Here is a 23,200-nt window from a genome sequence, read left to right as displayed (position 1 = left end):
ACCTTTTCAGTGTCACAGAGCTCAATGTGATCGCCAGACACAAAGAAACGGGCCGACAAAATTCAGATAAAGACAAAAGAAATGGAGGCTACCAACGACACCTGGTCAGAAATGAGCAGCTGGGCTGAGCAGGAACATAAATGGACAAACTTAAGTCAGGTCCTTCTCATGCAAGTTTACATGGTGCTAAATTCTGCAGGAATATTAGGAATGTGTGATCTTATCCCAAAGTTAACACAAAGCTTCCATCTCTCCATCCATGCTCATGATTACATTCATTTAACTCATTACTTTTCATTTTTTAATGACACTGTGATCCGTTTTTAAACTGATCCTTTCAGTTTTAAATACTTTTAACGATAACCAGTAAACAGTCACTGACTCTGTCATGGTCCGTGGCTCTGTGTCTGAGGAGTGTGTGGGATGCCCGGTGGCCACACCCCCGGGCTGGGCCATCACGCCTGCATCCCATTCCAGGCGCCAGGAGGACTATTTAACCCTGCGCTGACGGCTGCTCCACGCCAGTCCGTTAGTCACCCTCAGTGGTTACTAGGCTCCCTGCAAAGCTTTGTATATATCTAAGTGTTACATGAACTGTTTTAACTCTGCCTCCGTGTGCCCAGGTTGCTACGTTTTGTATCTGCCATCTGCCCGTCCTCCTGCCTGCTCGGATCTCTAAGTGCACCATCCGCCCTCGTCCCTGCCTCCTCTGATTCGCTTTCCACGGACACGCTTCCCCCATCTCGAGCCCCACGGTCCGGCTCTGATCGTAAGAATTGCTACAGCCCTGTTTAGTAACGTCCCTCATTCTCCCTGCTCAGTAGTAATCTTCTCCTCCTTCTCTTGCAGCCTCCCACGGTCCTGATTACGGCTTCTCTGTGTAATTTGTCTTCCCGGTTTCCTTCAGTTCTGCCATTTTGCTTCCTTGGTTGTTCCGGGTCAGCTTTTGTTAAAACAATAAAATGTGTACTTGCTCGCATTGAGTCTGTTTTTGGATCCCGCTTGTGTGCACGAACTGCGGTTCATGACAGCGTCGATCCCCAGCTCCTCCAACCACCCCCCCTACAGTCCTTGCACACTTGTGCACCTTGTAGAAAACAGTTTTGTTTGATAAAGAAAGAAAACAGAGGAGCTGAAAAACTAGGCGAGAACAAGAAGAGGAAAACTACAAATTGTCCCACCAATATGTGTTAAATTAACTAAGACGTTAGCTGTTAGCACCGTCAACAGTAGTACCAGCAACAAGTAGTAACAGGTCGCTGGATACTAGTCATCAGTTAAGCGAGCTGTGGAGAAATGCAGGGGGAGGGACAGCAGCCCCAACCACTCAGCGAGAAAGACAGAGGGTGTAATTAACGTGGTAAGAACATCGATGGAGGGAAAGATTTCATTAAGTAAAATAATTGACTACAAAAATTGTTCATCAAATAAACTGAAAAATGTACATTTATGTTGTATTTGTATGCATAAACTATTATTATATAACTTAATTTGTTTCATTTATACATTTCTTTTCTTTTGCACTTTACCATTGCTTTGAGAAATTGCACAAATTTATTGACTGGACCATCTGGGCTCTTCAGACCGATCATGATGGGCCAGGACTGGGAACCGATCCATTTACCAGCTAAAAGTCCAACTGTGATTCAGCTCCACGTGTTCTTAGCAGAATCAATACGATATGTACAAATAAGCGACTTGTGGCTGTCACACAAGAAATAACATTTGATATAATATCTTGGGACAATTTATATTTCACATGCTAACATGACAGGCAGCTAGGTTACGTAGCACTATGTGGCAACAAGTGCAAGAACGTGTGTGAGTTCTTGGGGATCTCTGTCATAAACCTACCTGTAACTAAATCACAGCTATCGAGGGTTGGAGGTCTTATTTGATGACATGATATTCTTCTACTGAAGTCCAAACAGCAGACTTAAGTAGAGAAGCCTGCAGTACCTGAGAGCGTGCATCACGCCATCATTGCCATTTTCCTCACAGGTTTGCACAGCATGACTTCTATAGCCAAACTGTCAACACATCTTCCTGTCACAATCTGAGGGACGACATTCAACGTGATCTGAGATGTGGTGCAATGTCTGTACAGCTTTTCTAGAATTTCATTAACAGTCTGTCCAGCAAACCTCACGTGCATCTGACAAAACCACCTGTTATTAGGTTCACAGAGCAAACAAACTTTCACAATGGCATTTCTTCACTCCTACAACATACCAGCCAGAACACTGGGTTCATAGTTCACAATGCCTCAGAACACTAGGAGGTGCTCGCGGCAGGACAGGGAGCAGAAACAAAGCTGCAGTGTGTAGGAAAGGCTAAGGAAAAGACCGCACAAAACTCCGGTCATTAGCCTTTTCCTCACAAATGCCAGGTTTGTTGTGAACAAAACGGATGAGCTGAGGCTACAGTTGGAAGACAATAGACTCACTGAGGACTGTTGCGCTTTGATAATCTTTATCCTGCATTACCTGATGCAGTTGTGAAGCTAACGAGTCATATCCTACACCGCTTAAACTGAAACCAGAACTCACGAAAACAATGACGTGGAGATATCTGCATTTATATTCATGAAAAATCAGCCAATAATACTTAAGACTGCAGTCAGTCGCTGCCCTCCACACTTAGAATATTTGACAGTTAAATGCAGACCCCTTGTCCTCCACTGTGGGATCACAGCAGTGATCAGGATAGCTGAGTATTTGACAAATACTAAAGCTAACTTGGTCCTTAGCCTCCTACATGTTGCCATTAGTAGCTGAATATACCCAGAAGCAGCACACATAATAGCTGGGAACATCAGTCTTTTAGTGCGCCCCAAATTCCATCAGCATTTTAACTGTTACACACGGGAAAAACACACGGGATAAAGTCCAAAGATTAAGCATATACAGGGCCATACAAACAGCTCACCTGGGCCAGTTGGACCAAAGTAAAGAAAACCGCTGCCCTCTACTTCAAAAACTGTTAAAACGTTGCCTGATGGTTCCTCCTCTCAGCTGCAAAACTGTTTTGAGAATACAGACTGGAGTATCGATGAATCTCAGGACCTGGATGAGGACACTGCATCCGTACTCTTCTACATCAAGCATGTCACAACCTTGTGCAGCGGCACAGCACACAGTGAAGAGACACAACGGTCCTCCAAGACCATGGTGCTACATATGACATATAACAGACAATCAACACAAATTGCACAAAAAACCCCAAAACAAAGACAGTGCAACAGCATGATACAGACACAAGACCGTGCAGACGCAACAGAAATGTGCAAAAGACTGAGTACTGTGCAAAAAAAGTCATTTGGTGTATGAAGGCGTGCGTGTATGTGTCAGTCCAAGCACTAACTGTGTATGCCCACCAAATATATTGAATGACAAAAACGGTCAGGACCTTGCTGAGAAACAAAAACACTGCTTTCAGGCCTGCTAAGGTGTGCAGTACAGTCCAGGCAAACCCGGAAATGGGAATGAGACAGGGCAAGCTGGATTATACAAATACAATTGAGGACAACCTCTGCAGCAATAACTTGAGGATGGTGCGGCCAAAATATCACTAAAAACCCAGACCTTAGGGCTGCTCGATTATGGCAAAAATGATAATCACGATTATTTTCACTGAAATTGAGATCTCGATTATTTGACGATATTTATTTAACCCTTTAAGACCTACTATAGAACCAAGTCCGCCAGAGCTTATATTATTTTTTTACATGTTGTAGTGCCATTTATGGGAGCATTTCAAGTTGCTATACAACTGTTATAGCCCATATTTTAATAATATGTATGCATTAAGTCCATAGTAACTACATTAATTGCAAAAAAGTGCAATAAACTACAAAAAAAAATTGAAAATCGTTTTTGGTTTTGTTTACATATATTTCTACTTGGAGAAATTTAAGAGGTTTATCCCTCAAAACTTTAAATACAAAAAAGTTGCAAAAATAGTTTACAACAACAGGAAATTTATTTTGAGTGTCTTCATAGTTTTATTTTGGAGATACAGCAATTTTTATATACACTGCAGGAAAAACAAAAAACAATCCTATGATGCAAATTTGCAAAGAAAACAGCAGGTGCATCAAAATAAACTATTTCCAGCTGTGCAATTCGAGTTCTAAGCTCCCAGCAACTATTCAGAAAAGTCAAACATGACCAGTATAGGCTTTTAAGGCCTACAAGTAAAAAAAAAACTACATTTTCCGCGAAAATGACGTCACTTCCGGTTTCGGCCAGGAAATGGCGGACATGCGATCGTTCGCGCTGACGTCTGTTTCACTGTGGGAAGTGTTACGAACAGCTGATCGGATCGGCAAAGCGTGTTTCTGGAATATTATGTTTTTGTTCCTGCAAGAGCTTTTTATGCAGTTTTTGCAAAGCTTTATGTGGAAGGAAACCGTGACCGAGGACAAGCTGATGGCATCAGATGTAAGTACAACTCCTCCGGTTTCATATGCAAAACAAATATTGCGCTAGCTTACACGGTTCAGGTTCTACAGGGATTTAAAAATAGTTACACAAAACGGAGCGTGCTGCTCTGACCGGCTTTAAAGGGTTAACAATGACTTTAAAAAATAATATAAAATAGTGTGCAACACCACTGAAGTTTGTTTTTTTAACCTCTCTTTTCAACCAACGGCAGTCACTCTCCAAATAACTTCTGCTTAGCTTTCCGAGCTTCCCTCGGGTCCTCTTAATCAGCGGTCTCCAACCTTTTTTGCGCCACGGACGGTTTATGCCCGACAATATTTTCACGGACCGGCCTTTAAGGTGTCGCGGATAAATGAGGGAGGGGCTAATAATCGGCTCCGTCATTTTTAATGATCGTTGAAAGCCCAGACCTGATGGTAATGCTGTGTTGGCAAAGAAGCTGAACTGCTTATTCGCCTGCAAACAAAAACAACAACAACAACAAAAAACCCCACACCTCCGGCCAACACCTGCTACATCTTTACAGTGGAGGAGCATGACCTGATATTAGCAGCAGTGAACCCCAGAAAAGCAGCAGGACCTGAATGTGTCAGTAGTGAGGTGCTGAGTTCTGTGTAGACCAACTCACAGGCGCCTTTACAAAAGTATTCATCCTGTTCTTAGCATCGTCCCATTCTGCTTGAAGTCCTCAAACATGCCTGAATGATATCCATCCAGTGGCTCTCACTCCAGTCATTATGAAGTGTTTAGAAACTGTTCAGAAGTCGCATCATTCAAGGTCTTCCACCCACAGGTGACTCCCACAATTTCTGGACACAACTGTGGTCTGTCTGGAACACAAGGACGGCCGTGCCAGACTTATTTTCATTGGCTTTAGCTCGACATTCAGCACACAGTCATCTCTAACAGACTGCTAACAAAACTAATCAGTCTTCGCCATCTGGATTTAAGGACTTCATCAGAGACCACCCACAGAGATTCAAAGTAAGGCCCCGCCTCTCCCAACACTCAATCTCAACCTCGGCTCCCACAGGGATGTGTGCTGAGCCCCCTACTGTGCACTCTCTACACCCATGACTGCACCCCCTCCTCAGCAATTCCTTTGTGAAGTTTGTAGATGACACAGCAGTGGTCGGGCTCATCACTGGAGAGATGAGTCTACCTACAAGAATGAGGTGGAAGACCTGGCGTCATGATCCAGCAATAACAAGCTGGTCCTCAACACCGCAAAACTGAAGGAAATAACAGTGGACTTCAGGTGAAGCACATCTGAGCTTCAGCCCATATTCGTCAACGGGCATTATGTACAGAGGGTCTCTGACTTCATGGACGATGATGTATTCTGTTAAACTAACACTGCACAGACCAAGAGGGCACAGCAGCAACTAAACTTTCTGGGGAGCCTGAAAAACTACACCCTTGCAGAGGAGCTTCTGCTGTTCTTCTCTGCTCGGTTTAGTCCGTGCTGGTTGCAATAATAAATAATAAACAATAAATGAACATTGGTATGTACCATTCACTAATGTATCCAATCAGTAATTACTGAAGTACACATGTATGTAGATACAGATAACTAAAGTTTCCACCACAGTGTAGGAACAGTAGGAATCTTCTTATGGCTGTGTGGAAACTAGGAACTGTAATCAGTTATAAGGCTCATGGTCACAACCCAACAACAGGTTTGCTTCGGGTTGAGACACAGAGGGAGGAAAATTAATAGTACGGTGAAATAAAAAAATAAATTGCCCCAAATTTTACAGAATAATTTTTAAAAAGCAAAATTTTCCCCAAACTGCACAGAGAGCAAAAATAATCAGCTATAAAATGTAGCTGTTTTAAATACAGTGCACAGACATAATCCGAGAGTCTGTTAAATCAGCACACAACCTGAAAATTCACAAAGTGCACCTGCAGTTAGCCTCTACCTGAGAAACATTTACAAATAATAATCCATAATTATGTTTTTTTGCTGCATTGCCTTTGTTTGTCTCTCTAGCACAGACAGGATCCTCCACACACCCACTCCAAATAATGAGTGGAAGGGTACTAGAGCTACTCAAACGTCCTCAAACACTGAATAAACAGGACCTCAGTCACATACATGTCTGTAATAAGCATGACAGAGTCTGGAGTATTTCATCCACAAATGTGCAGCATCCTTACACTGTAAATTATTACTATCATATATTATATTACGATATATATATAAATTTAAGATCAAAGGCTGGTAACTTGCAGCAGCTTATACCTGCTGCTCACCAGCAAACAAGTAGTGGAAAGTAAAAATAAAAAGGGGTTTCCAATTAAATAATTCCAGCTGCCCACAACCAAGTCTCACATGAAAATATATTACAGCAGTTTTATTATGGACAGTACTTTGCTGTTCACCAGACAACAGATACTCCATCCAACTAAACTACGTCTCCAATTCAGGTTATCACAGATGTTCTTGAACGAGAATCTGAGTAGACGCCGGGCACATAAACACTAAACTATCACGGACACATATAGACATCCACGCTCACCTATGCTAAATTTAGAACCACCAATCAACTGCTGATATCCTGCTAATATAACACTGAAGTTACTTCAATTCATGGTCTGAACAAGCAGCACTATAAGGTGGTTCAGTGGTCACTTTCCACCTCAGGTTGCGAACTCATTAGGCAGGAAAACGGTGTCAAAGGGGGGAACTCAGTGGTGCAATTGAAGGGTATACATGCACTGAAAGCAAAGTTGCCGTTATTAGCAAGAAGCTATCAAGCCCTTCCTGCTCCTGTGTCTTTGAACCTATCTGGTCTTTAAGTCTGACGTCATTATCCGTTTCCAGGTCCAAACTCAAGTTCATTTCCCAAAGCCAAACGAACACTGCAGCATCACTGAGAGTTAAAAACTGTCTAAATTCTTTCATCTGTAATAAAACGATCAGCGTTGCTGCTTTACCAGGTGTAACAATTAAGTTTAACATCCAGGCATCCATGAAAACAGAATTTATTAAATTTAACAACGTTAGAAGTTAGCAGGAAGTTAGCTCGCTAGCTTCAATCTAAGCATGATATAGCACGTTCTGACTGAGAGATTTCTGAAAAAATTCAAACGTACAGCTCTGCTATCACTTCCAACATAAATGAGGACAGAAAGCTAAACAGCAGTGACGTTTGTAGGGTTACTGAAGCTGGGCTAGCTGGTAGATAATGATGTGCTACATGGTGGCTAGCTACAGTTAGCATAATATAACCACATTAGCAGAGTGAAGCTGGAGGATGAACGCTAACTTTTTTCCACTTGGTAAAAGTTAATGTGAGGGTTCCCGATGGTTAGAGACAAATGCGATCACATGGCAGGATGCTGTGAACGGACCAAACTTCAGTCAGGAGAACAACTGAGATAATCCATCCACAATACGAGGTTAATATACTGCTGCATGGGCTGTAGTTACACTGCAAGGTTTTAAAAACGGAGCGTTAAAATGAACAGTGGTAATAAAAACCGAGAGAGTGATCACTGACTGTTTTTAGGGGCTTGCTCAGACTAAATAGAACGAGACACAAAGCATTAAAACATGTTAAAAACACAACAGGCTTAATAAACACAGAGTAGTTTGGACCTGGAAGAAGGCTTCATACGTCATCACTTAAAGACCAGATTGTGTTTTTACGCCCATCTGTGCAGAGCAGCTGTAGTTCGCTATAGGAAAGCAGCGATGGGTGTTAAAGAAGAAGGTAACATTCTGCACCTGTTTCCTCCTGACACGTTTCAATACGTCTACAACATCCAAAATCTTACTACTGTGATGAATAGAATTAAGAACAAAACAATCAACAGTGGCTTAAGGGAACCAAACTTATCCACTTTTGGCTCTTTGTGCTCTTTCAAAGCTACTCTGTCCCTCAAGAAAAATATATCATTGCCACAGGACAAAGCACTGATAATGTATCGTTAACTGTCAAAAACAAATGACTGTACACTGAGCAGCTAATGCTAATGATTTAAACTAACAATCATATTTATACAAACTTGGAGTTCAGTCGTATTTTTGTAGTACATGCTGCGATATTTAAGAACGTAATGAAAAGCTACTATCTATTTGTTCATTTAGGTAACATAAGTCTTGTATTTTTATGTACTTGGGCTTCTTATTTAACTATATACCTAAAGTGTAATTCCTAATTAAGGTATTTTATATAACTAAAAAACAGGAATCTGCGATCACAGTCTACATAAATGTTTAGCTTTGAGCATGTGATACCTTAAGCTGTAGGAAGGGCTGGTCAAATCTGAAACTGATTTATTCTAAGGTTCATTTTGACACTACTTGTATTAATGTGACTGCAAAATAAAGTATTTAAAAAAAAACACAGGAGTGTTGTCTAAAATTATTTTTTGGGGCAAATTACTTTTGCTTCTATGCTACAGCATCATTTTTGGTGGGAAATGCAGAGTTTGGTGTTTTATAACAATCTTACAATTCTAACAGAAAGCAGAGCTGTTGTAATAACATGGCTTAATGGCAGAACTTTAGCTTGTGGGGAACAAAAAAATGTTCCTTAAAGATGGAAGCTGAAGCAACTCTTAAAGGACGCTAGTTTAACACCTGATGTGAGTCGGTGGGAAGAGTTATGCAAGACCGTTTAGATACATCTCTTACATGTTTTCTACGTTATATTATGAATAAAATGTTGGTTTCTGAGATTTGCAAATCATTTTTATTTATGTTTTATGGTTTTTTCTTTGCATTTATGCAGTGTAACAATCTTTTTGGTAATGGTATTGTACCTCTAATACTTAATTGAAGCATCTAAGAAGAGAGTAATTGAAGAACATGTAAAGACTGTGCTTCACCATTTTGCATGCACCCCATCTTCAGCATGTGCAAGCTGGCTGGCTTCAGTGTTGAACCAATCATCTAGACATCAGTCATTTTTTTTCTAATGTGGTTGTTAAGAAGATATTTCAATAAATGTCTGACGCCAACTCTTTACGTCACTGTTGACAGATGAAGAGAATGGATGCATTTGATCCAACTGTTTCCCAAAACTGGGGATTTCCAGGAAATGTCAAGCATTACCTCACTCTGCATCTCTTAATGTTGGAATGAAATCCAGTAATTCGTCCACAATGACACAAGATGTGAGGTCATACACCACGTACACATACATGTGCAAAGAAATAATGCTATGAATTGCAGTAAGCAGGCAGTTGAATAACTTATTGCAGCAATGACAAGCATTTTCCATGTTTCTGCAAAGAGGCATGAGAGTCACTTCACACTCGTTTATGGCAACATCTTCCTCTGCCTATTGCTGAAAGTGAAAGCAAAAAAAGTTTTTTATATATGTATATTTGTTGCTACCTTTAAAGTACGTCCAAATGTGTGAAATCCACATTTAAAACTACTGAAAATAAGGGAGAGCTGTTTGCAAAAGAGAACCACAAAGTGCAGGGATTCAGGTTATCCCTGCACTTACAGAAACTTTTGGTGTTTTTCAAAAATGCTAACTTGGTTTTATTAAAATAATAATAATAATAATAATAATTTTAAAAAATCTCAAATCACATTTCAGGCAGCATGGTGGCACGGTGGATAGCACTGTTGCCTCACAGCAAGAAGGTCCGAAGTTCAAGTCCGCCATCGGGTTCTTCCTCCCACAGGCCAAAGACATGCAGTTAGTGGGGTTTGGTTAAATGGCCCAGCCGTGAGTGGTTGTCTGTCTCTCTAGATTGGCCACCTATCCAGGGTGTAACCTGCCTCTCGCCCTAAGACAGCTGGGATAAGGATCCAGAGGAGGACGGATGGATTCAAAATTTTGCAATCTATAAAAATGATACGGCTGGCGTTACATAAACTTCAAGTCGGATAAATGATGATGGCGAGCAAACAATAACAAACAAAGTTTCTTTTTTGCCCCTTCTGTCTTTTAAGACAACATCACAGTCCACACTGGTGCACATTTACACTGCCAGTGCCAGTGCACTAAAACTGGTGCTCTGAACTGCAGTTACCTGATGCCACGAGGAATCCTGTGCTGTTTATTAACTCATAGTTTAAGTTTGACTTTGACGTGTTGACGTTTCAACTCATGACTAAACTGCTCAAGCATTCTCACAATACTGGACTTTTGAACCTTCCGCTACACATTGAAAAACAGTTATTCTATAGTCGGGTAAAAAACACTGGCTTGCTTTTGTCCTTTGCCTTTCTCTTTCCTCAGAAAGTAACATAAACATTAGTTCTATTACTGTTATGTTGCCCATCTGCATGCCCTTAATGGTTCCACTGGACTGAGTGATAATTAGAGTGCTTAAGAACATAAAATAAAGCACTATAGTAATGTTAATGTGAAAGATTGAATGTAGTAAAAAATGCTCAAAGTGAAAAGGCTTTGAGGAAAAGTCCCTTTAATTATTGGAGCTCGTATTAACCTATCACAGACAGACTGATCAATGCATGTTGTCTGATACTTTACAATCTGATAATTTAGAAATGGAGTCATGCTTACCTGTTGTTTGGTACATGCCACAATACAGTGACCTAAAGAATCTGTGCTTTGTTCATATCAGGCAGATCTGACTTTGTTTCCAACGCTCTGTTGCAGCACAAGCTGAGACACAAGTGTCATTTTCTCCTAGAAAGAAGAGGTTATCTAGGCTTAATACAAAGTCTGCACACAGTACGCCCCAAAGCCAATTCACCATGTGTGGCTTCTCATCCATAAACGGGACTAAGTCGATGAACACAAACACACAATAGGCACACACCTGCATTCACACTGTGGCCAAAAGTCTGCATCAGCATCCTCTGCTCTCATCTAAATGAAGTTGCATAGAGATCACTAAACTAATTGGAAGCTCTTGGTTGGCTGCATAGACAACAGTGCAGTGCATCGAAATCGCGGTAAAACTGCAGCAGTCAGTGTGCGAAAGAAAAAAATCCCGCACGGATCCAAACAGGAGCAGCCTCGCTGGCAAAGGCGGTGACTACGTCTGTGCGTGTGAAGGAATGCACAGCGATCCATTAGCCTGCTGCTTTTCAAGGCTCGCTCGCTTACACACACACACACAGAAATTGAAAAGAAAACACAGTCTTGTGAAGTTCAAACACATGCGGATAAATAAAAACAGCCCACGCCGATCCCAGCCTGGGGCTCTGAAGCTCCGTGTGTTCCCTTTTATTCCAATATGGCAGCAAGTGCCCAGAGGAAGAGCAGCCTGCAAAGGAAGGATTGAGATTTAGGAAATGCACGATTCAGCCAGCAAGAAGCGGCCGCCTGCACACCTGGGCTGGCTCCTCTGCAACCATCCCGAAAGACCAAAACCAGACCCGAAGAACAACGGTCGGTTCGCTCTTTAAGACAACATAACAGAGCCGATTTCCCGTCTTTTGTTGAAAAATATCGATCGCTTTATATTGCGTATGCTCTGTCATCACAAGAGCATACGCGGCGTTTTCTGCACGTCCAAATAATCCGATCATTATAGCGGGCAGTCGTTTGAAGCGCGTTTTATACGCCGGGAGAGAAGAGCACACAGTGAGGCAGCAGACCTATTTAAAACAAATCCTGCATGCAACCTCTCTGCCATTTAAAAATTGCGGAGTCTATGTTTGCGCATTTTCGGCAGTAAGGATGAAATAGTGTGCAGTGTGGGGGATGTCTCTCCCTCGGCCACACAGCCAGCGTTGAACAGGTTTACTGCATTACGACCAGCACGATTCCCATCATAATCAGACTACTTATCACCAGCAGAGACAGACCCCAGCCTTCAGCACTCACTTCCGAAGCTGTTCTCGCATCGCCGGCCTTTCCGAGCCTCTTCCGAGCGTGACAGAACGATCCGATTCCCGGGCAGAATAGAGGGGATGTGCCGGCCCCTTCCGCGGTCCGACCAAGCGTCCTATGCAACCGGAGGGAGACGTCCGAGATTACAGTGCGGAGCCTGTGTTTTCCCTTTGTAAGTGCTAGTTGTAGGCTGCAGAGGCTGACTGACCCAGCGAGACACAAGGATCAATGTCCCAACATACAACATGCACGACTTCCGCCTACTATTTCAAAATAAACGCTTGAAGCCAGAAAGATCCTGACATGCAAAAACACGCGAGAAAATCATGGGTGATCCTCCTACTTAGTTGCAGAATTTAGTTACACATTCCATCCATCTAAAGCTGAGTCCTATAAAAATCACACGAGTACTGCTTCAGAGTCTTTTTAAAATAGCCTTTATTCACATTTTCACTTGATTTGACCCGAATCTTTGTGGATTCCCTTACTAATTATATAACTATCTATCCAGGAAGTTAACTAGCTCCCTGTAGAAGGCTTCATATCCCTGGCGTGTGCTCGTTTTGCTTGCTTACTATCATAAACAGCTTCAAAGATAGACAAAGCATCCAGGTCTGAAAACCAAAGCCAGTGGAGAACTTAAATGTGCATTCTTTCTAAAGGCGAGCAGGGGGTGAGCCTCTTGCTGACAAAACAACATCCTGCTGTTTTTAAATCTATGGGACAATGGCTCTCAGCTCCTTTGCTCTGTGACCTTAGCCGCTTTACTGATGGTATTATCAGACTTTATATCTAGTTTACATTGGATACAACATTAAGTTCATGAGCATTTGGTTTTTCTTTTGGATACAATTTGAAAATACCAAGAGGAAGATGGTGAAAAGGCTCAGTTTGAGGCTTTAAAGCAGGGCGTCTTTGCATGAGTCATAAGCTAACAGAAAGTGGAACGCCCTGGAAAAAATGAAATGATTGTACAGCATTTTCTGTCATATATCCTTAAAGTAAGCTGCCCAGAATATACAAACACAGGACATGCAAAAGTATCACCACAATAAGTGTAAGTAGAGGTCCTGACTGCAGAAACAAGTTATATGGGAGTTATGGTTCTGAGTTGGGATCCGTTAATACTATTGACAACACACAGAGAGGGACCTTAGAAATTGTACCGAAGCTGAGGCTTACGAAGATGCACAAGCATGAAATACTCCCAAAAACTTACAGTGGACGGCTTGATGGCAACAATGATCTGCACAGGTAGAATACTGAGCAGGCTAAAAGTTGGCTTAAATAAGGGAATGATACCAAAAAGAGGAAGAACCAACAGAAACCCAAGAAAACACATAAAGCACAGACTTATTGTAGTGGACAGTTTTCAAGGTTTTTAACAGTCAGCTGGTATAATTTGTATTCAAGTGCTATTTGATCAAAATCCTACCTTGTTTTGAGGATTTGGTCTGTATCAGTGTCATTCACTCACTGCCAAACAAGCTCTGCAGTACATCTCCAGAAACAGTTCATTACAAATAACCTGTTTCATTTTCTGTTAGAATCCGTGTTTGCTGGGACACCGGTGTAGCTCAGTGGGTGAGCCATGTGCCATATGGCCGGAGAGCAGCAGGCCCTTTGCTGCATGTCCTAACCTCTCTCTCTCCCAGCTTTCCTGTCTATGCCCTCTGTCTATTTATGCTGAACAAATAGTATTAAAAACATGTGTGCTTTGGGAGAGCCGTGTTTGTAAAGTGCTGCTCAGAGTTAATGTATGTGCAGATATGTACACACCCTCCTCGCTCTGTATGTGCTACAAAAATAAAATGAATGTTGAATTTAAAGTGAAGCTGTATGACAAGGTCTGTTACTACCCACGGTTCTGAGATTTGTCAGTTTGGAAAATATTTTTTAGGTGATCTTGCCCAGACGTTGGTGAAGTAAAGAATATTCCCACTATAGATTCTGGCTATTTATGGAACATATGCATACAATCTAATCTAAACCCAAACAACAGAAGTAATAAAAAGTTAGTCATGTTCACAGCTGTGGCTGTGATGGTAGTGTGCATGGTGACGTCTGCAACTGGACCCTTCTAGTGGATCATTTTTAGTTCTGTAATTGTGTCCATCTGTGTATGAATTTTGACACAGACTGTGTACAGACAGGTTTTCACCCACTGCAGATGCACCTGCATGGTTCTCAATGTGGATGACACTTATATTGGTTGAATGCTAATTTGTTGACAAGTGGGCCTAAATAGGTAAGGGAGAAACAGCAGTGTTCGCCCCGAATGGGAGAACCATGAAAAAATACCAAAGATACCAAAATATAGTATAACAAACACAGAAACACCTGCAGTGGGCACTTTTCTGTGACTGGCTGATGGACCAACAACAGTAAAAGTGAGACTAAGGTGTCATTCAGTGGGGATTTTCTGTGTGAACGTCTAACCAAATACCACAACCTGAAATAAAACAAAACCAAGATGCATCCTGGGTTGTTGTTTTTTTTTTTAACAAAAACAGCTTTTCATCACATTTGAACTCATTCGAAGTCTTAGCCAGTGCAAGGTTGATGTAACAGACAACATGGGTGTGGAACTATCATCTTATTACATAAAAAGATGACATTTACTGGTGTAATCTTATATGAGAGTGAACAGCTTTCCCATATGGAAAAGATATATATAAATCTTATAAAGTTTGTATCTGTCTTGTGTGAAACTTGTATGAAAAGCATACAAGAGTGAAAACAGATATAAGATCCCTTGGAAAATTATATAAATGAAACTTGTATGTTTTGGATACTTACTAAAACAATGTATGAAAGTAATGAGAAAGTGGCCACTTTCATGAGTAAATCATATAAGTTTTTACTATTTCTTTTCCATATGGGTTCCCCCAAAGCCCTCAGCAAGTTTACACACCCTGGCTATTCATTGCTAAATAATGGGAATATGCACAGAAGTTACACAACTATGACAAATATAACAGGATTGAACTGGAAATCCTGACACCTTTATTTTGAAATTAAACTAATTTCCATCTAGTCCTGTGTGCTTCCAGAAAACTTAGCCTGGGCTGCTTGAATAGGTGGAGCTCAGGCTCCCCGCCTCTTCCACCCTTCCCCCATCCCACTGTTTCTCAAAGCAAAGGAGCCTAGACTCCATTAGAAGTTTTTCACCTCAATGATGAGAGCCAGAAATGGAGGAGGAGGGGTGCAGGATTGTAGTGGTGGTGTGTATGTGTGTATATCTGCAAATGCGTGTCAGGGTCATTTTTTGGGATTAGTGTTCAAGGACTGAGCCCCCAGGATGGTCCTTTTTACCCCTGTCTGAGTGGCCAGCACAAACACCAACCTCAATCCTATCCATCACCTAAGAGATGAAGGCCAGCGACAATGAGCCGTCAATTGCTGACTTTACTAATTCTCTTTGGCTGAAGATTCCTGTTTGTTCTTAATATTTAATCTTATGCTTAAGTTCAGTAAGGAAGATCTGTCAACCACCTGTCTATTCTTTACATCACTTGTTTGTTTTTTTATCTGTCAAACGTAGGCTACGTCCACACGTACCCGGGTATTTTTGAAAACGCAGATTTTTCTATGCGTTTGCGCCTTTCGTCCACACGTAAACGGCGTTTTTGGTCACTGAAAACGGAGATTTTTAAAAACGCCGGCCAGGGTGGATATTTTTGAAAACTCCATTTTTGCATTTACGTGTGGACGAGGAAAACGGAGAAAACGCAGCGTCAAAGGTGTGCGCATTTTTTGACGTCACACTGTGCGCCACGTTTCGGTGAAATGCATTTCTACAATGGGGGACTTAGACAAAATACTGTTACTGTTACTTGTACTCTCTGCAGTGTTTAAATGCTCACACATACACACACAGTTACTGTCCCTCCACACATACCACTCGGTTCTGCTTCTATGCGCCATCTTTGTTTACTATCGCTCACCGAGGCTTCTAGACTTCTGATTGGCCAGCATTTCTACATGCTTAGGAATATATCGCCACATGTTGCTTTGACATGTTCCTAGCAGCGTTTTCCTTCATTTTTGCGTTTACGTGTGGACGGGATTACTTTTTAAAACAAAAACGGAAAATCTCCGTTTTCAACAATACCCGTGTACGTGTGGACGTAGCCTTAATATTGACATCAATACTCTGGTCCAAACACTTTCTTATCCATGTTCTGCAAACCAGTCAGGCTCTGTTCTGCGTGCTTTAAATCTCAGTGCTCTCCTGTCATCCTACCTGTTAGACAGTCATTCATACAACCCTTACCCCCATTTCCATTTCTCCCCGGGCACTCAGAGGCCTCCGTCTTCATTTTCACCACAACTAGAACCTCAACTCTGTTCTGTTGGTTGTTCAACAGAGGAATTCACTCTCAGAGTGCAGGCATACTTCCCAAAGTTTCCAAAAATACAGTGGAAGCTAAGCCTTCAGCTTCTTGCCTCCTTCTGTGAAAGGCAGTTATTCCTATCTACTGTCAAGTGCTTACTCCTAGAGCATCACTGAATTAAGCTACGTCCACACTAATGCGTTTTGCATCGTCTTCTCTCCGTTTTGGCCTCCTGTCCACACTGAGACGGCGTTTTTCCCCATGGAAAAATGCAGCGGTTTGAAAACGCTCTCGAAAACACACACATTTCAAAACGGAGCTGTCCCGTCGCAGTGTGGACACTCGAAAACGCAGACTTTCTAAAACAATGACGCATTTTAGTCATGTGATGCAGTCATGTGACCATTTAAACAAAGGTAGCGGAGGGCATTATACAGCAGTTGTTTTGATTGCTCTCAATTTTGACAGCCCTAAAAAGATTAACATCAGCCTGTACACGCTGCAGAGAGCTGTTCTTCACATTCTTTAACTCTCACTCGCTTTTGCAACTTTGTACTTTTGTGTTACTCGCAGCAACAGCTCCACCTCATTGTTAGTCCATTTAAAAAACTCGGTGCTTTTTTGCCGCGACGTTTCAATGAGCTGGAACGTAAATAAGCGGCAGACAGAAATGAGACATTGTGAGATGACAGTTGTTATGACGTAGAGCTAAATATATAAACAGAAAATGAACTGAATCTTCAACAGCGATAATGCTGTTATTATGAATGTTAGGTCAGTTTGACAGAGATCATGATGGTGTTCACTACACCTCAGGGTATTTGTGCTTATTGTTCTCCATCAAGACTTTGAACTAGAACTTTGTGTTGGCAATCTAACCTTGGGAGTTGAATTTCTGATATACAGTGTCTTGAATTTGGAGAAATAAGAAAAAACATTGAAGAAAAACACGATGATACAATTGGTAGAAGTCATTACCTGATGCGTTCTTAATGCTACACCTGCAGTGTAGTTTTTCCCTTTGCTTTGGAGGAATTCTGACCCACTCTTCAGAATTGTTTTTATTCAGAAAACATGGAGGGTTTTCAAGCATAAACAAACTGTTTAAGGTTATGTTTAAGGAATCTCAATCAGATGTAAGCCCATGTTTTGACTGGGTCACTTCAAAAGCTTAATTTTTTTGTTTCCATTCACCGGTGGTGTGTTTCAAATCCTTATGTTGCTGCATAATCCAAGCTTCAGGACACAAACGAATGGCATTGCATTCTTCTTTAGGATTTTCTGGTAGAGAGCAGATACAACAGAACCCCGACTTACCAAATTAATTCGTTCCCAAGGGTCTTTCGTAAGTCGAAGCATCCATTGCGCGTTTTGAGTGACTGATAGGCTATAGGCTCATCGCTAACTGCAACAACAATACGTGGTTCAAGTGGAACAGCGAAGCGCAAGTATGAAAGCCAAGGGGTTGTCACATGATTTGGAAGGCATTGTGGGCATTGTAGGCTCAGCCAATCAGAGCCAGCGGATTTCGTTACTCGGGCATTTTGCCGTAACACGGGCAGAAATATTGCCGTTCAGCGCCTTCGTAACTTGAATTTTTCGTGAAACGGGGTATTCGTAAGTCGGGGTTCCACTGTATAATAGTTCCAATAATTATGGCCACCATGTTTGACTGTTGTTATGGTCTTTTCATATACTGCTGTGTTAGTTCGTCTGTCAGGTGTAAGGACACAAATCTTCCAGTTCAACTTTTTTCTCATCAGTCCACAGAATATTTTCCCAAAGGTCTTCGGCATCATCAAGATGTTTTTTGCCAAATGTCAATAAGCCTTTGTGTTCTTTTCAGTCAACAGGGGTTTACAATCGTCACTCTCCTAGAATGTCAGCTGACACATCAATTTTCTTATATTAAATAAAATCATAGACTTCCAGCTTAATGAACTTAGTGCCAGGTTTCATAATTCCTCATATGGCCTGATAAAATCAGAAACCACTCTACTGGCGCTTACTATTAATAGAAATTTGACTGACATGGCGACTCGTCGATTTAACCTGAGAGAGTCTGAACGTTTGAGTGTCGAGTCTCGAGTGTTGGGAGAATAAGGAGCGCCAGCAGGTGCTCCTGTGGCACCATGAGGTGCTCCATGAGGTCCACCTCATGGACTCGCTTTGATGTTGTCACTTGAGAGAGATCTTACATCAGTTCTTGACTGTGAAGAAATTATTGACATGACTAAAAGCAGACCACACTGACGGAGGAGAAATGCAAATAAGGGCCTTTTGCCAAAAGTAATGATAGTAAGATTTAAGGATTGTTTTGTTTTATTAGTTGCTTTTCCCTTTGTGCATTGTGTTCGTGTTGTCTCTGTTGTTCTTTGTCTTTGTTAAGGTCAAGGGTCTGTTACCCGTGATTTTAAATGTTGTTGTTTTTAACTTTCTAGTTTTCTTTATGTAAATGTATGATTCTTGATTTTCTTTGTGTTTATATCCATGTGTTTGTCCCTTCCTGTTGTGTTCTGCTAGTTTTCTATATTACATTTTTTCCTAGTCTTCAGCCCTTTTATGTCAAGTCTCTGTCACTGATGTTCTCCTTCTTTATTTCCTGTCTAACTTTTGTGTGTTTAGTTTCACTGAACCCTCCTGTCTATGAGTTTCAGCTGTGTTTCCCACCCTTCTTTGTACTTCCAGTCTTCTTCTTGTTCTTTGTTTGGTCATCTGTTGTTTATCCTTGTTTTTGCTACTTTATTTGTACCTGTTCACGTCCATCATTAGCCTGTATCCCCAGCGTAAACTGTTTGTAGTTCCTGGCTTCTGGTGTTTCCCTTTTTACTTTGTTTCCCTTTTGGATTTAACTACGGGATTATTAATAAATGACTCCCTTTAAGTTCACCTGTGCCTGCCTCCATGCATCTGCTTTTGGTCCTTGACTTTACTTTTTCTTTTACTTTCAAGCACTCTATACTGTTGTTAGTGTATGTGTAGTCCATTTGAGTCTGCCCTGTATTTCTTAACCATTAACTTCGTTTTTCTGCCTCACTTCTGCTTTTATGAAGACCACCATGTGGTGTTGCTGTAATCACGAGTAATATAAATGCTCAACATGAGAAAAGTCAATGTCAGGGATTTGATTATACTGAACTTACATGGCTTTCTTTTGTTGTTCATGCGATGTTTGCACAAGAGATCTCATTGGAAAAAAATATCCTTTTATTAAATATTACCCTAATTATTAAATATTACCCTAATTATTAAATATTACCCTAATTATTAAATATTACCCTAATTATTAAATATTATCCTAATTATTAAATATTATCCATTGAAAGGAGAAAAATCTAGAAAATAATAGATAAGATGGATAACTTAATGATGACAGTTATCATTTAAATATAACCATATTTAATAAGGATCTCAGTGGAGAGTGTGGTGGCGTGGTGATTAGCACTGTGGATTAAAATATCTAGCCAGTGCCTTTCTCTGTGGAGCTTGTGTGTTTGTGTGGGTTCTCACTGGGTACTCTGGCTTCCTCCCAAAACCCAAAGGCATCCAGTCAGTGGGCTAGGCTACTATAAACTGCCCATAGGTCATAATGGTTGTCTGTCTCTCTGTGTTAGCCCTGCGTCAGGTGTTCCTCGCCTCTTGCCCCTTTCCTCAGGGTTATTCTGATTCTGATGGTAGTTGGAAAAGGCTCCAGCCCCCCTGCTGGTGAAGGGACTTGATGGATCTCAGTGGTTAAGTGAATGGATAGACTATATTGGTCTTGACAATAGACAGCAAAAATAACAATGATGTATCCAGTATTACTTTGTTCATTTTTATGAACAGGTGTACCTGCTTGCAAATTATAGCAGTAATACTGAAAACATTAACGTCTGTAATTAACAACCCAAATCAGAATCATGACACTGTGCCTGCTTTGCTCTGGATTCTTAAACCACTAACTCAGTTTTTCGTTTACTTCCCGTTCAGTAAAGATGACCAGGTGATGTTACCGTAATCAGGAATAATATAAATGCTTCATATAGGTAAAGTAAATAAATGATGCCATGTTAAAAAGCACGAAGGTCCTGAGTTCAATTCCATCAACTGGCTGGGTCCTTTCTGTTTGAATTTGTACGTTCTTCTCGTGTTTGTGTGGGTACTCAAGGAAGAAGGTATGCAGGAGGAAGCCAGAGTACCCGTCTTCCACCAGTCCAAAGTCATGCAGTTAGTGGGGTTAGGTTAACTGTTTATGCTACTTGGTTATTCACAGAGGAGGCCTACAGCAGAGGGGTCCGGGCCCTCTACAAGCAGGCTAGAAACAAGCTAACCAAGGAGATCAGGGTAACTAAAGCCGCTTTTCCGTTAGTCCCTACGCGACTCAACTTGTTTTCCATCACAACGCCTGATGTGCGTGGGGTTGTCACAGCAATGTGGCTGAGCGTCCCACGAAGGAATTACTATGCAACATGAACGCCACAACAAAGGTGGACGTCGAGAGAACACACCTGCTGATGGGTCTGTGTCTTTTTGTCAGACTCAGGACAATGATGTTCTTTTTTTGCAGCTGTTTCTCTCGTTGCTGGGTTTTAAAAATGCCGGGTTTGATTTTCGTGAAGGAGACGCTCTCATGGCTCAGCGAGTGATGCCACTGATTAGCCAATCGGTGGCATGCAGTCTGTTGACATCACATTTTCAGATCACTGAGAACCCGAGCTGAGTAGGTACTAACAGGTACTGTCTCCTAATGGAAAACCCTGAAAAGCATGGCAAGCGACCGGATTAGGCACTAAAGCTAAAAGCTAAAAAGCAGCTTCTCAGCCGATGACCCTGCATCAGCTTGCACCAGTGACAGGAGTCCATTGCTCCACCAGCTGGCTGATGGCCTTAAAACCTTCTACTGCAGATTTGAAAGACAACCACTCACACCTCCCACCTGCTCACCCTCACATCCACACACAAAGATGCTCACTCTCACCTCACACCTATACAAAAAGACTACTTGCACCCCCACCCCGTCCCATCTGACCCCTACCTGTGCTAAAGATCCGTGAGGATGTTTAGTCTGCTTATCCAGAGACAGAACACCGGGAAGGCTCTGGGATTTAACAGTGTGTCCCGTCATTCCTGAAAGTCTGCACAGACCCACTGGCCTCCATCTTCAACCAGATCTTTTATGTCGCATTGTTTCACAAGTGGCAACAGTAAACAGGATCACATTTGACTGTATTACAGTCAAATGAAATTTGAACTCCCATTTTTACTGCCTTAGTTGACGAGAGATAAGCATCTGATGTTTTGTCTCCAGATGCACAACATTCTAGTGATGATGACTTTGAAAAACGGTCTTTTAATAGTTCGTCTGTCCCCAAACTTATTCCCTCAGCCAACGCTAAGTGACTAAATATGAGATTTGGATCTGCCAAAGGCACAATGAGAAAGATCTCCTGAAACCTGGAACAGAGTTTTTGTCACGGTCCTGGGTCTCCTGACTCAGCGTTTTTAGTTATTTGTGATGTTTGTATTATCGTACTTGTGTGAGTTATTCGATGGTTTCTAGTTTCGATCCCTTGCCCTTCATGTTTCTGTGTCCCCTCTGTTCTGTGTAAGTCTGTGTCTGCATGTTTGAGTTCCCCTCTGTGTCTTTCAGTTCTTAGAGTCCTCTGCCTTATGGTTTATGTCTCTGTGTTTCTTAGTTGCTGTCTCCACTGTGTCAAGTTCGCGTCTCTGTGTGATCCTTCCTGTTTTACTTTGAAGGTCCGTGTCTTATGTGAATGTGTCCTGCTTTGCTTGTCTTGTCAGTCCTGATTTCTCCCAGGTGTCCCCTCCTTCTGTGTCTCATTCCCCTCGTTACTCCCCAGTGTATTTAAACCCTGTGTTTCTCTGAGTCAGTGTCGTGTCGTCTGCTTGCCTGTCGATCCTGCCTATCAGTTCTACTTAAAGATTTCAGTTAGTGGTGGATAATGGTGCAGTTTGCAGCATGTCTATGAATATTACTTTTGTTTTATTAAACAAAAGGACGAGAGTAACATGTGTAAAGTGCATCCAGGACCGAAACAACTTAATTAATGCTGCTAACACAACTTCAGCTATTTGCAAGCATCTGCTCGGACAGCATGCTAGCACTAAGCTAGCCAAGAACCCAGAGTGTTGATGAAGCTGAGTGACTGCCAACCTCAGGCCAGCAGCCAGACCCCGAACTTCAACACTTCAACAAACTGATGAGCAGTCAGGCTGCAGCTTGTACCTGTTCCTGCAGTAGAATCACTGTGGCTATCACTAAAGTGTCTTTGTGCTGGATTTCATCTTTGCTTTGTGCTGAAAACTAAGAGAAAGATAATATGTGTGCACTCATTAGGATATGGATTTATGCTTGTGTATGGACAGTAGCCTAAAGGTTTATACTGTTGCTGGTAATTATGAGACAATGTATTTCAGGTCATTTTATGGAGAAACTTCAAAGTAATGCAAGTAGTGTAATGAATTACTTTCTCCTGGGAGTAATACATTACTTCTAAGAAAACTGATTTGTGAATATGTGTAATATATTTACATAATAATAATTACCCCAAGACAGATCACAACAAAGAGAGGAAATGCCTCCGACAAACAAACATTTTACCACACAGCATGAAAGTAATTTGCCCAAATATAATGCTAC

General features: G+C 41.5%; 1 protein-coding gene across 1 annotated transcript in view; it reads right to left on the bottom strand.

The window, feature by feature from the left end:
- LOC309700336 (dystrophin-like) overlaps nt 1–23,200 on the bottom strand; it is a 208,343-nt gene that overhangs the window by 30,717 nt on the left and 154,426 nt on the right.

The sequence above is a fragment of the Aulonocara stuartgranti genome, assembly GCF_965226115.1.
Source record: "Aulonocara stuartgranti genome assembly, chromosome: 23".
Taxonomy (NCBI): domain Eukaryota; kingdom Metazoa; phylum Chordata; class Actinopteri; order Cichliformes; family Cichlidae; genus Aulonocara; species Aulonocara stuartgranti.
This window is presented reverse-complemented; position numbering and strand designations above follow the sequence as displayed.